This window comes from Lytechinus pictus, chromosome 3 (genome assembly GCF_037042905.1).
Source record: "Lytechinus pictus isolate F3 Inbred chromosome 3, Lp3.0, whole genome shotgun sequence".
Lineage (NCBI taxonomy): Eukaryota > Metazoa > Echinodermata > Echinoidea > Temnopleuroida > Toxopneustidae > Lytechinus > Lytechinus pictus.
In genome coordinates, this window is record NC_087247.1 from 57,401,726 (window position 1) to 57,417,845 (window position 16,120).

A 16,120-nucleotide genomic window follows, 5' to 3' on the forward strand; every position below is an offset into this window, starting at 1 on the left:
AATGAACATACAAATCCTGATTAATGCTACAATAACTTTATAAACAAGTTAGATTTTTTTTTACTGTACAGTGTCAAATTTTAATGCCTCTACAATTATCAGATGTTGACAGTGATTATACTGTACATTGGAATTCTCACATTAAAAAAATGTGATTAGATAATATTTCCAAAAGAACGACACAATATTAACTTAAGGATCAAAATAAGGAAAAGAACATAACATTCTAATAAACGGCATATGTTTCGAGGTTCACATCTCATCATCAGCCTAAAATCATAGAACAGGGTAAATGGTATTTATACATTTGGGATATCAAGGTAATTTCAAGAATGTAGGTACAAGAATACAATGGTATGTGGAACAGAATGAATTTAAAAAGGAGTGAAAGTAAAAATTTGGTCAGTTTGAATCAATTCCTATCTAATGAAGTAATATTCTATCGAACTTTATTACAAATAAATGATAAAAATTTATATATTTTATATCAGATTACATAACCCAACACAATCTAATTAAAGGGGGATGGAAAAAATAAGAGACAAGCACCTAAATTCATGACATGGAGCCACATAGTGCTATTCATCCAATGTACAAAGCTATAATAGAGTACATGGTTGTCCTCTCAAACCACTACACATGCGTTTGGTGATGATTGGACAATTTTGGCTTATTTTCTTTGATCTACAGATGAATGCTTGATTTTGGTAGTCAGTTTCTAATACAGTTAGCAAGATTTTTTTAAATAAAAAAGTTGATTTATCAATTTACATTAATAGAAATTGCGAGTGAGCAAGCGAGTTGATTCACAGGGACGATTGAATGGTCATGTCATGGCATGGCTGTAAAATGTCATTTTTCCCAAAAGTTTATTTCAAATTATAATATATTTTTCTTTCAGGACATAAAACAATATACTACCTGGGTTATATTTAGATTACTGCCCCAGGGGGAATGGGTATTACGGAGAAAACCACAAATCCCTGATAATAAAGTACATGGCCTATGGGAAAGTTGTGCTCGCCCCTTGTCATAATTTACCTACTCAGTTGCCAATTTGAAATCTACATAGGCTGCGTTTATGCGACCTCAAGCCAGAATCATGATTTGAATCATGATTCGAATCATGATTCAAAACACAAACATGAATCACGATATCACAGAATCAGCGTTTAGACGACCTTCATTCCAATGCTGTTTCTCCTCAGATTCGGGCCAATCCAGTGCGCATCACTAGTGCGCAGTTTGACAGAGGAAGTTTTTCGCACGTGCTTCGGCTCTCGAAAAATCTTTTGCTTCCAGAATTCAGTCTATACCTAATTTTATTTACTTCTATCATATAGGGTCCATGTGCTTCTATTCATCTTGTTAATTTATCAAAAATGGTGTTCGGAAGTGAATTTCAGCGTAGATCCAATTTAATATTGACACTCTATACTCAACAACAACTGAGATCATTGTCTGTCCAGTTAATTCATTTACTAGAACTTGAAGTTGAAGACATGAGCAAAAAATGAAAAGTAGTGGACGATGCGATGACCAACACAGAACTTGGACATGACAAGAAATGCATGCAGAGTAATCATGTACATACAATGAGCTGAGCTTGGCAAGAGTCAAACCGAAAGTAGCCCGACACAGTGAGGTCATATAATCATGATTCAAATCACGATATCGTTTATTCGAACATTTTCGTACGTGATTCTGCAGAAACGTCTTTCCAAACGCCCCTTTTTTCGTGTTTCATGTTTGTGATTCTAATCATGATTATATTGAATTTCGACTAAACGCAATCGTGATTCTGCAGAATCATGATTTGAATCATGATTCAGATCATGATTCTAGGGTGAAAAAGTGGCGGATAAACGCACCCATAGTCTTAGTGATATTAATTTTAAAGCAGCTATAACTTTCTTATTGCTTGTCCGATTTCTTTCAAACTTTCACCATTCTGTTTAATCTATTTTTCTCGTTCCCAACCCAACATTTTATGGTCAAGGCTGGATTCCCCTTTAATCTACTTCTAAATTTTCATCTGAAAATTATCATATTTTGGCTTGCTTTCGACACATACGTGCTGTGCCCCCTCTTATATACCCTTGTTATGCCCCTGCACAGACTCGTCTACATTGATTTCGATATAAAAGCATCATTATAAAATTATAACAAAAAGAACGCCTTGAATAAAGGCCAATAACCTGGATTTGCATGTACACGATCCTATCGCGACAACAGGTGTCGCAAGAGTTGGCCAGAAGAGGGGATGAAAACACGAAATTTGGAAAGAAAAGAACCGGCGAGTATATTAATTGATATTCAAAGAAGACGTTAGACCTAAATTTAGAGGAATTGGCCTGAATTTAAAGGCCAAACCCACACCCGTTTAGACTCGAGTTATTTAACACGCCTATGAATAAATACTAAATAGGCGTGTTGCCTAGAGTGGTTGAGATGGGGAATTCCCTTCTCCAAGTCCAACCGAGCTCGCGCCAAGAACAGGGACCGGTATGCATGGCAACTACCATGGTAACCTTGATTTTGATTGGCTGCTAAGCCCTGTTACCATGGTAGTTGCCATTATGGCAAAGTTACAACAGGTCAACAATTGCAAGTCCTTTATGAATCGGGCCCCAGGTCAACTACCTCGAGCGAAGTTCGTGCAGGCTCCACTCCACTTCACTACCGCTACACTACACTCCACCTACCCGAACTTCGAGACCGTGAGCTCGATCTGATATTCCGAGTGACAAAGGTGGGATTTTATGGGGGGAAAATATAAAATGTATGCAACATCACGATCTTTAAAAACAATTAAAACTAATATTCTTACTTTACACAAAGTTTCACTTCTTTTCCATGCTTCTATCACTCAGTCTCAAAATTGGTGATTTAGAGCCAACATGAAGTTCCTCACACATAATAATAATAATAATAATAAACATTAATTTGTATAGCGCAGCTTTTATATGGATATATTCAGCTGCGCTTGTTCAGAGCTCTTTTTACTTATGTCTACACAGCATATTTTCTTAACTAAAGAGATATGTTTTTAATTTTGATTTGAAGAGAGCCAAGGATGGAGAGCTTCTTATATCAATTGGCAGGCTATTCCATAGTTTGGGGGCAGCAAGTGCAAATGCACGATCACCAAGTGTGACTTTTGTTTTGTGAAATGGGGTCTGAAACATTAATTTATCTGTGGAACTTCGCAGGCTTCAACTGTGTGATTGGGTTTGAAGTTTGAGTAATTCTGTAATGTAATGTGGGGCATGACCGATTAATGATTTATATACAATTAACAGAACTTTGAATGAAATTCTCTGACGTACAGGCAACCAGTGGAGTTCTCTCAGAAGAGGTGTAATGGAACTGAACTTTGGGACACGGTAGATAAGTCTTGCACATGAATTTTGGACTCTTAATTGTAACTTAGAAATAAGACTAGTATCAGGCATTCCAAACAACAAACCATTACAGTAGTCAAGCTTACTTGTAATCAGAGCATGTGCCACCAGTTTGATACTTTCTTGATCAAAGTGTATGCGAATGCGCCGAAGGTTATAGAGGAGATAATATGTTGATTTGCATACATTTGTGACATGGGTTTCCATATTGAGGTTTGTATAAAAATAAACTCCTAAATTAATTGCAGTATCAGAGGGTTTGACATTGGATACTCCCATTTTTATACAGTTGATATTAATTTTAGAGATCTGCTGTGAGGTGCCAATGAGCAAAAATTGACTTTTGCTATCATTTAATTTCAGATTATTATTGAGCATCCAGCTATGAATGAAAATGATACATTCTTCTAGCCTTGAAACACTTGTCTGCAGAGGTAGAAGATGGCCTAATAGATATATACAATTGTAGGACGTTGGCATAACAATGACAAGAAACTTAGTGAAAATTATTCTGAGTGCTATTAATAAGGCTACTTGTGTATAATGCAAAAAGCAAGGGACCGAGTCGTGAGCCTAGGGGCACGCCAAAAGGTACAGGGAAAGAATCTGTGACAGTACCATCAATAACAACTTTTTGATGCCGATCAGACAAGTATGACTTGATCCAGTTGAGAGCCACACCATTGATAGCGAAACAATTATGCAAAATTTCCAAAAGTCTGGTGTGGTCTATAGTATCCGTAAGCGTAACTAAATCAGCTTTCCTTTCGTTTCATTGACAAAGTCGTTGATCGCAGTTGTTTTGTAATACTAACAGATTGTACATTGATGGAGCAAAGTTGAAGACAGTCTAATTGTGATGAAGTTCTGCTTGATGTTTGCTTTGCATGTTGAAGACTATTCCTTTTCCTTCCTCCTCGAGTTCCCCGCCTGATTTTCTTCGCTGCCGTATCGTATGCGATATGCACGAGGTATCGGGTCCGGTCTGAGCTTGGACCCTTGCGCGCGCATGCGATGTTTTGTAATCGGCAGCGAATTATTTATACGTGTGAGGAACTTCATGTTGGCTATAAATCACCACTTTTGAGACTAATATAAGCATGGAAAAGAATAGACCAAAAGCTTCGGTCTCTGTTATGTTGGTTGTTCCGCTGAACTCCGTTGGCTCCACTCACCAAATACAGTCCAGAGACCGAAGTTCTAGCTCGATCTGTACAGGGGACTCAATGGCCATATGTTTATGTATTTATAAGTTTGGATAAAACAGGGAAGTGAAGTTGCGCGACAGCCGAAGTAAGTCAGTTTTTTCCCTGTTATATTTATTTTCCCCGTTTTGGTGCATTCAGGCCAAAAGGGAATAATAAATTTTTGGTAGTTCTTTTTATATATTTTTATGAAATAAAAACAAAAATCGATGAGACCCGTTGGGGGGCATTTGCATTGTTAGTCCCCTAATGGCGGCGGCACGCTAGCGAGCCGTCTGTGTACGAGGAGAAATTTTAAAAAACTCCTCGAAACAGACGGCTGCCAGCTGTCTAGGAAAAGAAGTGAAACTTGGTTAGGTACGTGACAATCCGCGCTTCCGCAGGTTATTTCCTTGCACCACGCTATCGTTCCGCCTCTGGTTGAGTGCACAGTGCATGTCTCTGCTAAAATCACGGTAGCGGTGCTATTTTTAGACCTTACATCATGAATGGGGTATCGATCAGGAGATCGGGAATCCCACTTGATATCGCTTTTTTTTTCCGTACGATGAACAAGGTCTGAGATACGACCATCAAAAGATTGGGGACGGATTCGATGCCTTGAATTTCAAAAAAGGAAGGTATGTATAGTTTTGAATATTATATATCTACGTAGAATATTTATTTAAGTGATTTGATTAACAGAACAATGTTTTTTAGCTAAGAAACTTGCTGTATGTGCCAAGCAAAAATTGGCTGCAAGAACGCGTGTGCATTATTATAGGCATCCTGGCAAGTTTTCACGGGGCTGCACTGGGCTAGTATGTGGCTGCCAGCTGTGCTAGGGCGCTGATATTGCTGCTTGCTGAAGTGGGGTTTATTGTTTGTTTACCAAATTAACTGCTCTTTTCTTTCGTGTTTTGGATTAATATAACTGCATTCAAAGATATTGGGGGGGGCACATCTCCAAATTTATTTTGAAAAAGAAAGCTGGGCAGTGTGTGTGTGAATCGGCTCCCCAGGACTACGAGGCAGGACCCATACCCCTTCTTTTAAAAAGGATCATTTTTTAATAGCTTCTTTCATATTCTTTATTTTCTCTTTTCTTTTCTTCACTTTTCTTTCTATTTTTTCTTTTCCTTTTTTAAAATTTTCATTTCTTTTATTTATGTTCTTTTGTTTCTTTTCTTTTCATATTTCCCCTTTAGGTTTTCTTTTATTTTTATGTTTCTTTTTAAAATTTTTGTATTGTTTATTTTTTCAATTTTTTTGGTCAAGTTTCATTATTTGGAGACTGGATTTGCTTTTGTAATTTTTTGTTCACTCTTGTAAGAAAACTCAGAGGCTCAGAGGAAAGAATATTACATTTCCAGATGGGTCTAAGTCCTGTATTTATGTTTTTTTTTTTTAATACTTTTTTTTTCATTAGGGGTGCAGGTGGGGGTTGTGTTTTAAACTGGAAAATGGGGATGGGATTGGTACAAGTTTTTGTGTCACTTTTGTTTCTCTTGTTTTAATGTTTGTTTGGAGCTTTGATGTCTGTTTTGTTGTTTAGAGCTTTGTTATCTTTCTTTCCTTGTTGTTTTTTGTTTTGTTTTGAAAGAAATAGACCACTCTTTTCCTTTTCTTTTGGCTTCAACTAATAATTTGAATTTATTCATTTTTCTTAAAAAAAGGGAGCTCAAACAGGGCCTTTGTAATACAATGTGTGTATACAAATCTGAATTTATTTATTTTTCTTTAAAAAAGGGAGCTCAAACAGGGCCTTTGTAATACAATGTGTGTATACAAATCTAAGAAATACATTAAAAACTGATAGAATATATTAAAGCTTAATTTTTATACTTCTTGATACTTGAAATAAATTGCATACAATGCTACATAAACATATTTTACACTCAGCTGCTCATCCCTCCTAAAAAATGTAATCAAATGTCCATTGTCTCTAAAATCAAGAGCTACATATTATTCATGTATAACAAATTGTTGAAACAATAGAATACATAAGGAATTGGTGAAACAATCAAATACATCAGAAAAAAGCACACTTGTATTTTTATTTGGTCATACAAAGTGCAAAAGGGATAATTTTTATACGTAAAAAAGGACCCCCGTACATACATGATATGATTACAAAATTTACAATACTAAGTTGAAAAAAGCTTGTAATTAATATCAGAAAAACAAGGAAATACATTAGAAATTACAAAAACAATACTTTAAAACAATTTATTTAGGAAATTATCTACATGATGCTGTTTTGATGCCAACTAAATTATATAAATTATCTATCATGATCACCTTCATTTGGCAAAAAAAGAGGCGAGTAATTGTGATTTTGCGAAATTTGCATAATTAATTAGAATTAATTAAAAGAAATTATTTTACACATAATAATAAGAAAAATTACAAGATGAAAATTGAGTCTTCTTTCACCTTTCCATTGATACCTAAATTTAAGCTTTTAACCGATTTTGCAATCGGCAACTGATTCCATTCGATTTCACCACAATCGGCAATCACTTGCCGATCTTCGATCATGCCCAACAAAGAAAAAAATTGAATGTTAAAAATCGAATTATTGAAAATTTGCGGAGCCGCGGAGCTCAGTTGCATTTTGCCGCTACGCCTCACCAGCTGCTGTCTGTGCGTACGTATGCCGCGCTAACGGCACTAGCACTGCCGTGATGACCGGTAGCGCATAGCAAAGACACTACAGCTAAAGCCAAGGGTACATAGCGACGTTCGCGCGCTCAAAGCAGACATAAGCCACGGATGAATAAAATAATGGCGGCACGCGACTTGGTACAAATAATCAACCAAGGAGCTGAAGCTCTATGATCGAACAGATCTAGTCATAATCCCGGTCATAATCTCCTTGATCCTTACCAAAATATATTCCTCCCGGCCAGCTCATGCAGCTAAGGTCAAATGACCGGTGTTAGTGAGCGACATTGAAAACATGTACATGAAAACTGAAGGTAGCTAGCTCGATCGCGATCATTTCACATTTTTTCCCCCCGGCCTTTCACTCCTTTTGATATACCGTATGCATCGTTTCAGTGGGGGAGGGGGGGGGGGTAAACTTGTGAAGCTCTGCCGAGTGTGATAATGTGATTATCTTTTTATGTTATATTTTTTGTGTCTTTTTATTATGAATTCTTCATACCATTTTGATTTACTGATATTGTACATGAAATAAAAAAGTCATGTTTTGCTTTTGACGTGTGTTGAAGAATTGAAGTCAAAATAATCATTTTTAATGTTAGTGGTACATGCTATGGTCAATAAAAGTGTGGCAACTTTTTGGTCTTAAATAAGATACAGTTTGTAGAAAAGTCACTGTAAGTCCATGATCATCATTTTAAGTCCATGATCAACCCAAGTTGTATTAAAACAGAATACATGCAGACTTTAGTCATCCCAAATAAATTTTCAGATTTAAAAAGGATTTGCTTGTAAAAGAGTACTCCGAGCTGAAAATAATTTATTTTAAAATAAATAGACTTAAGTTCACCGAGCAGAATGCTGAAAATCTCATTAGAATCTGGTCACAAATAACAAAACGACGTCACGAAGGAATGTGCTATATGGACTCATCTAGGCTAAACATTTTTTGTTTCACCTATTCCTAAGAAATATTTTATAAAATGTGATAATCATTAGTGGATAAAAGTAAATTCGTTGATGTACCAACAAAAAAAAGTTTTTATAGCAATCCTTCTTTGAAATTGATATCATTGCTTCATTCTGTATACATCCATTTATTCTTAAGCAGCCTTCTGCTATTTTTCTTTCCTTCTTGTCATTATCATTATCATCTCTAGTGAGTGATTGATTTGTAAGTTAAATGGCGAACATGGCGAAAGAGGGGGAAAGCGAAAGAAAGAGAGAAGAGGCCGCGGGGGGGGGGGGGTACGTTGAGAAAAAGAGTGTGAACAAGGAAAAAATGGTGGGGTGGGCGACATGAAGAATGAGTGGATATGAACGGAAGAGCGAAACTGAACAGTGAAGGTATGGTATCTTAAGTTATATGTAAGCTTTTAATGAAATTGTTATTAATAAATATATCTATAAGTTAATAAGTTAGAACGGTAGATTTTTTTTTTAAGAGTGCATGTACCTTAAAAAATTTACTCCACGCAAATAAAATCTATTTTAATTTTCCATTGAAAAGCAAAGTAGAGCGAGCAGTGCGGTGACTATTATCGCAGTTATCTTTTTAATTTACATCACAGACATGACAGAGTTTTGGTAAAAGTAGTTTGAGAGAACATCTGATTCCGGCAATTATACTCGCTAGCTGATCTGCTTATTTCCTCCGCTCAGCTTCCCTCGTCCAGCTCTGCAAGTCTTCACTCTTCTCTTTTTGTATGTAAACAATTGCCCCTTGCCACCGTGCCACGTGTTTTTCGCACGTGACATGACTCGAAGATTTATGATAATGCTGGCTGGTCGACCTCCAAACAGCCAAATAAAAGGGTGACACTCGTGTGGTGTTTGAAATTATCTCACACTGTGGTTAGATAATTTTGGTAGTCATGCCCAAGAGAGTGGTGATATGAGAACTTTATCTTAAGTGGATTAAGATAAGAACTGTAACAACCCAAAACAAACACATTGTTTTGTTTCGCTTTCACTTGATTGACATGATTCCTTTCATTCGCCAGCTATACTGTAGTTTTCTCCCCTTTCAGGCATATGACCTCTTAGCATAATTTCGAAAGTTAGGTACGAACCTGTTTCGTATGGTGGGGTGGGGGGGGGGGGGGGTTACCACTCAAAATCTGACAGATTTTCACTAATTTTACAGATCCACGGCCAGAATAAATTAACTGAAAATAAAAACATCCTCTAAAAAGACTAAAATACATATTCATCGGAAAATAAACACTAAAACAGACTAACCTTTCGATAAAAACTAATATAATGATATGAAATGAAGAGTTTGCAATAAATTTGCGGTCGTTCCATGAGGAATTGCCTTAGGTATCTGGAGACAATATTTTTTTATTTAGGTGGTTCACTCTTAATTACCTGAATTATCGAAATTCATAGCGGCTTGCTGTATTGATTAGTGATCAAAACCACCAATCAATTTGATTTTCAAATCTCAAATGATCTGAAAAAAAGATTGAAATCATTAATCATGTACATGTATGTAAGCTTTTAATACTTACGGATTTATCTCAATCCATTTATCAGCTATATAGTCACTATTTGCAGCCGCTCTTGATTTTTTATTCTACATTTGCAATGACTATTTTAAGCATACCAGTGCTTCACAATGAACAAACGTGAGTGATTTTTGGCTGGCTCATCATAATATCTTAAAGTAAAGCACATCAATATGACAGTGTCTTTGAATCTTCAAAAATTGTATGATATATTATTCTATATACGCCGGGGCGCTCCAAGAACAAAGCGCGACTACTTCATATTCATGAAGATAATTAAAATGAAAAAATGATTGACATCGTATATCATAGCGATATGATTACTTTCCACATAAAATGTTTTAGAGATGTTACAATCTTCAACAATTTTTAGATCAATATTTCCATCCAACCATGTCATGCCAGGGCGGCCTAAGCAAGCGTGACTAGTATATAGGCCTATATTTTTCGGAAGGTAAACAATCATATGAATACCGAATATCAAATGTCTTTTGAGATGTTGCGAATCTTCAACTATTTAAAGATTATTTCATAATATTGTTTCACGCTGAGGCTTTGTTCATGAAAAACACAACATGATATCACATCATAAATCATTACAATATGATTACTTTTCACCTCAAATGCCTTTAGGCAAATTTCTAAAATATTAAGATTTATCATTATATATACTACCACATCACGCCATGATGCATATGCATACTCGTATATTTTTCAGAAGATAAGTGTATAACTAATTATAAGTTGTACATCGATTTCACATCGTAAATCATATCGATATGATTGCTTTCCACCTAAAAATTTTCAGAGATTGTTAGGAATCTTCAACAATTTCGAGACTTGTACCATGATATCACCAAGAACAAACATGGCCCATATCTATCCATAAAAATTTAATGTTTTCACCTCATGATTCGTGAATCATATCGATATGATTACTCTCCACACCAAATGCAGATTAGTTACAGAGTCTGCCACAATTCAAAAATCATTATTAATCTGTTGTATCACGCCAGAACAAGCGTGACTCGTAACAATATATCGTCATGAAAATATTTCACATCAATATCAATTCATATCATATCAACAAAACACAAAAAAATGTCTTCACCTTTACATAAATCTTCAACAATATTGAGAATATCATTTAATATCACCATCACGCAGGGGCGCCCCAATACCAAGCGCGACTCACAAATTTACGGAAGACAGTAAAATGATATTTTTTTCACATCATGAATCAATGCCAACATTTACGATCTTTAATTCCACCTCGAAACTTCAGCCATCCATCCGTTAACGAGTATCGCCGCTATAGCTGTATGATCGCGGCCGATTTTGTAAATATTTTGTTTATTACTTTTTACGTTTCCACCCCAAAACTTCATCCACTCATCCGCTAACGAATATCGCCGCTGACTGCAGTGATCGCGGCCGATTTTGTCAACATTTTGTGATGCGCGCACGACCGCCAGCAGATTTTAATGTATTCCATTGTTTTTTCATTTCGCCGATTCGATTTTCGATTCGATTTTTGAAGCTTAACTACCGATTCGATTTTCGATCCAATTATTGGTCCGATTTACAAAAATTACTTCATAGGGCTAAAAAACAAAGAAGTTAGAGCCTGTTGAAGACTTGGGTTCAAAATGGTCACAAAAATCGGTTCTGTACTCCATTGACTTTACATTAAGACAATGACCACAAATTTGGATGAATATGCGCGACTTAAACTGGAATAACTTTATAATTTCTTAATGAAAATTAGAGTTCTTGGTATCATTTGAAAGGTCTTTTTAAGACTTTATAAGAGCTTTCAAATGATACCAAATTTATTCATATTTGATGATTTTCATTTTTTTTGTCACATACCTAACTTGGTCGCTAGTAGTACTGTAAAGCACTCCTAGTACCAATGAGGTCCAAACATTACATGTATGGACCTCATAGGCGACATCTGTAGTATTTTGTGTCAGAAATCTTTGTGAAGATGATTATTTGTGTATTATAACACAAGTACGAGCTATCGTACTGTCTATTCATTAAATTTTTGTTTAAGAAAGTTAAAGCATTGTTAGCAATAAAAAAAAATTGAAAGAAATGAAGGGGAACTTACATTTTGACGACTTTTTCCAGATTTTATTGCCAGTTGCTCTTCACTTCTGACTCGCGATCGAAGCTGATATGCAGATCACGTGATACGCGTTCTCGTCAGCTGATCAGTTTGTTATTCTTTTCGCCAGACGTTGATAATTATATATTTCATAATGCTAGCATTCATCGCAAATTTAGGTGAAAGAGATTGAATTTAAACAGCGCAAGCGTTAATTTTCTCAAAAATAACATTTAATTGATTGCACAAGTTTCGCCTTGGAACAAGTAGGATCATTTGGTCCCATGTTTGCGTAACTACGGGGGGGGGGGGGGGGGTGGTGGCGGGGTGTCCCTACCACTATACACCCACTAGCCAGCAATTATCGTTTTTTATTTTTTTTTTAAACCAAAATACCTCCCCCCCCCAAAAAAAAAAAAAAAAAAAAGGGTTAAAGAGAAAGAGAATTGAGGAACACAATATGCTTTATTTTTTCCTCTTTTACTGTTTAACAAGACTTGTAATCAAATATTAAATGGGGCTTAATTAGAACAGCCTTTTTTAAGTCAATTAATAAAAAATATTCCTCCTCGGGATTTGAGCTTTCATGAAATATGAATCTTTTTCATGACTACCGAAAGCGCTAAAAAAATTTAATTGGTATATAAAGCTTTAGCTCATGCGTTGCGCCCGTCTTATTTTAATGTTATACAATTTTATGCTTTTAATGAATTTCTAATTCTCAGATCTTGTCGCAATCCGATTGGTAGCTATAATGAATGATTATTATGTTTCATTAATTGTTCAAAATGTGTCTCTCTATCAGTTTTGAATATTTAAAAAAAAATGTCAGCTCATGCTTTTTGCTCGCAATATTTTGATTAGTAAGAATTTCTTCTCTTGTATATGCGAGTTTGAGTAAATAACTAGAGAGAGAGAGGGGGGGGGGGGGTCCCTCAGCTACTTGTCCTCGCTTATTCCCAATTTTTTGTTATATTATACTCGTGTTCAGAGTGTTTCAAAGTCTTTTCTGATTTTTTTTACACTTTTTATTGTCTCGGAGCTTCCCTCTATTTCTTTTAACTATGATGTAGCCCTTTTTACTTGTTTCAATTCTTTTATGTCTCATTTCATTGAAAACATAATTATTAAACTGACTGACTTTATTACGAAATTTTGATATTATTTTGTCTTGTTTGTTTGGCTTTCTTTTTTTCTTCTTATCCTTCTTCTTACTTTTTCCATTTCCTTATTTTCTCTTTTATTTCATTTCATGAGACATCCACCAACTTATATACAACAACAACAAACATATTTATTTGGTGGTGTGCCCCTCTAAAAAGGGAGGAAAATAGGAAGGAAAAAAAAAAGAAGGGAAGGGGAAAAATAAGAAAAAAAAAGAAAGATGATGATGAAAATTATATTGGTGATGATGATGGTGGTGGTGATGGTGGCGGTGATGATCAGGGGCGGATCCAGCTTTCGCCAATAGGGGGGGCCGAAAAATATTTTCATCAACATTTTTCTCGATTGGCCGCTATAATCTGATTTTTTGTAGGTTTTTCAGGGGGTAGTCCTAACTAAAGACTGAAGTTTTAAGTTTATGGTAGTTTTTATTGTTATAAACAAGATAAGGTATCTCATGTGGTCTTAATATATAATGCGAGCGCGAAATGCGAGCTCAAATTCTTTGATATCTTATGTCCTTAGACCTGAAGATTTTGAGGAGATTTTATAATCATGAAAAAAGATAAGTATCTACCTAAACAATGCAAGCGAAGCGAAATTTTGTTATAATAACGTGAAAAGGGACTCAATTAGGACTGTTTTAATGATTAATGAAGAGGATACAAGTATCACCAATTAAATAATGAGAGTGCGAAGCGCAAGCTCAAAATTTTTGATATTCCGACCTGAAAACTGGACAGTCTAAGCGCATTTTTATTTCAATAAAGAACAAACTGTGTGTCTCAAACACTGGCGTAAATCCCGGGGGGATGGGGGGATATATCCCCCCCACTTTTCGAGGAGGGGGGGATGGCCTGTACAAACATCCCCCCCCCACTTTTTACGAAAGAAATGAAAAAAATCACAAGAGACAATTGTTTTATTGGTGAAAATTCTTCCTAAAATACCGCTTAACAAACAAAACAATATTATTGAATCATAAAATGCAAATAAAGAGCCAGTTCACCATTTCCAAACGAAATACTTATGTCCTTATTATAACATTAAAGAGAAACCCCCGTTTCTTCCAATTCATCCATGTTGGGGTCTTTGGGAAGGGATTAAGATGGAATGTCAAGAATTTTTTAATGTAATCTCTAATAAAACCATTAAACCATCATGGGGTAAAAAAGATAATAATATTGGAGGGGTATTTGCCATATGGACATACAGTGACGTAACTACGGGGGGCATGGGGGCACATCCCCCCCCCCCCATCGGCTGACCAAAAAAAAAAACCGGGGAAAGGGGGGAAGGAGAAAAGAAGGAGAAAGGAAGAAAAATGTAGTGGGAAAGAAGAACATATTTTTTCATTATAATGTTATATTATATTATAATTATGTTATGTTATATTACATAAGAAACATTTTTATCATAACTTTATGAAACATAATTTGCCCAGGGCCTACGTCTTCATTGTTCCTGGTACTCGCATTGTCTGTTTAACGAGATATATAATCCTGTTGTACTAAAACATCCCGTTTTCAAGTCAATATAAACCAAATATATTTCCTAGCACTTTTAGTTATTTGAATAAATTGAATTTTTGATATTCAGATCAGAAGAAGGGACATTTTAAGGACTGATTTTAGGAATTCATGAAGAGCAAACATATTAAACTGAATTGAAATTGAATAGTTATCATTGTTTTATGTAGTGACATATGCTTCTTTTTCATTACTCAAAAAGTGATTGCCCATTGTTGAGGTCTTCGTATATATGAAACATTTCCTGTCCGTGATTACGTTCGCATTAGTGGATTGGTGAGATATGTCTGCTCTTCATGAATTCTTAACATCAGTCCTTAAAATGTCCCTTCTTCTGATCTGAATATCAAGAATTTTCAGCTCGCGCTTGCATCATTTGGTTAATGAAATACGTATGGTCAGGGTTGTAATAAAAAACGTTTGTTATTAAAAAAAACAAATAAAACGTTTTTTATTGTTTTAAAACGTTTTAAATCGTTTTAAAACGTTTTTTTCCAACAAATGATGCAATTTTCTGTGAATCAATTAAAATATACACTAAATACAGTATGATTTAAGCTCTTGATGTTTTAAATAAGAGATGACCACAATTTAGTTAATGAATTTCCAACAAAAAAGTTCATATTTCCCCAAAAATTACTAGATCATGGAAATTGAATGCCTACAAAAAAACCCACTTATAACTAATTTGACATTTTATTCCTAATACATGTAGTCCCGAGGTATACTGAGTCTTGTCAATCGAGGGGGGGGGGGCAGGAGAATTTGCACAATGGATGAAATTGACGTACATGGGGTTTCAAAGCTTAATTTCATTAGCGGTAAATCAATATGCTTTATTTCATTTGAATCAATTATACCAATTTTAGTGCATGAAATACAAATCTATAAATAAAGCCCTTGAACTACTTATTTTTTCAATTCAGGAATTCTGATCAAATGTATATTAAGAACAATCAGTAGGCCTATAGAATGTATTTTTAAACCCTAATAAGACTGGGAGGCTGATTCAGCCCCCTTCGTCACTTTTTGCGATAAATCCACTGCGCAAATTTGTTTACCACGTCACTCTCAGACTTCCTTTTTCAAGTCTCACACAACTTTTGAGACTGAAATTGCGACCCCCTGGCATGCGGTTACGAAATTACGCAACATTTTGTACATGCATGCAGACCCAAAATTGCTCAAAAATGTGAATTTGTGTACAAATCTAATGCAAATAGTGTTTTTAGCCATAATTTATAAATATGCCATTATTTTCCCTTTTACTGATTTAAATCAATTAATTTCACCTTGTTTATGGTCAAAATATAGTCCCTGACTATATATTTCCATTGAAAAAACAATAAAATACATAAGAAAATAAATGTGATGTTGACATTTTTTTAAAGAACATCTCATCAGATTCCTATAAAAAGTCTGTGAACCAAAAATGATCATTTCAGGGGCATTATTTAGTTAATTAGAGCAAACTTTTGATTTTACACATAAGTTTTTTAATAGCAATGACATTTATGCAAAATTTGATTTATACATGTACTTTTTTAGA

The 16,120-nt window shown here is 35.1% G+C and overlaps 1 protein-coding gene across 2 annotated transcripts in view; it reads right to left on the minus strand.

Annotated features, from left to right (window-relative positions):
* Window positions 1-9,932, minus strand: part of LOC129255467 (protein SHQ1 homolog) — a 28,493-nt gene extending 18,561 nt beyond the window's left edge. Inside the window, exon 1 of one of the 2 annotated variants that reach the window (XM_064097439.1) lies at window positions 9,769-9,932. The gene's annotated coding sequence lies outside the window, so the exon portion shown is untranslated. Of the gene's footprint in view, window positions 1-7,477; window positions 7,602-9,768 lie in introns of those variants that run through there. The other variant, XM_064097438.1, reaches the window with a different exon arrangement.
* Window positions 9,933-16,120: the final 6,188 nt, after the last annotated feature.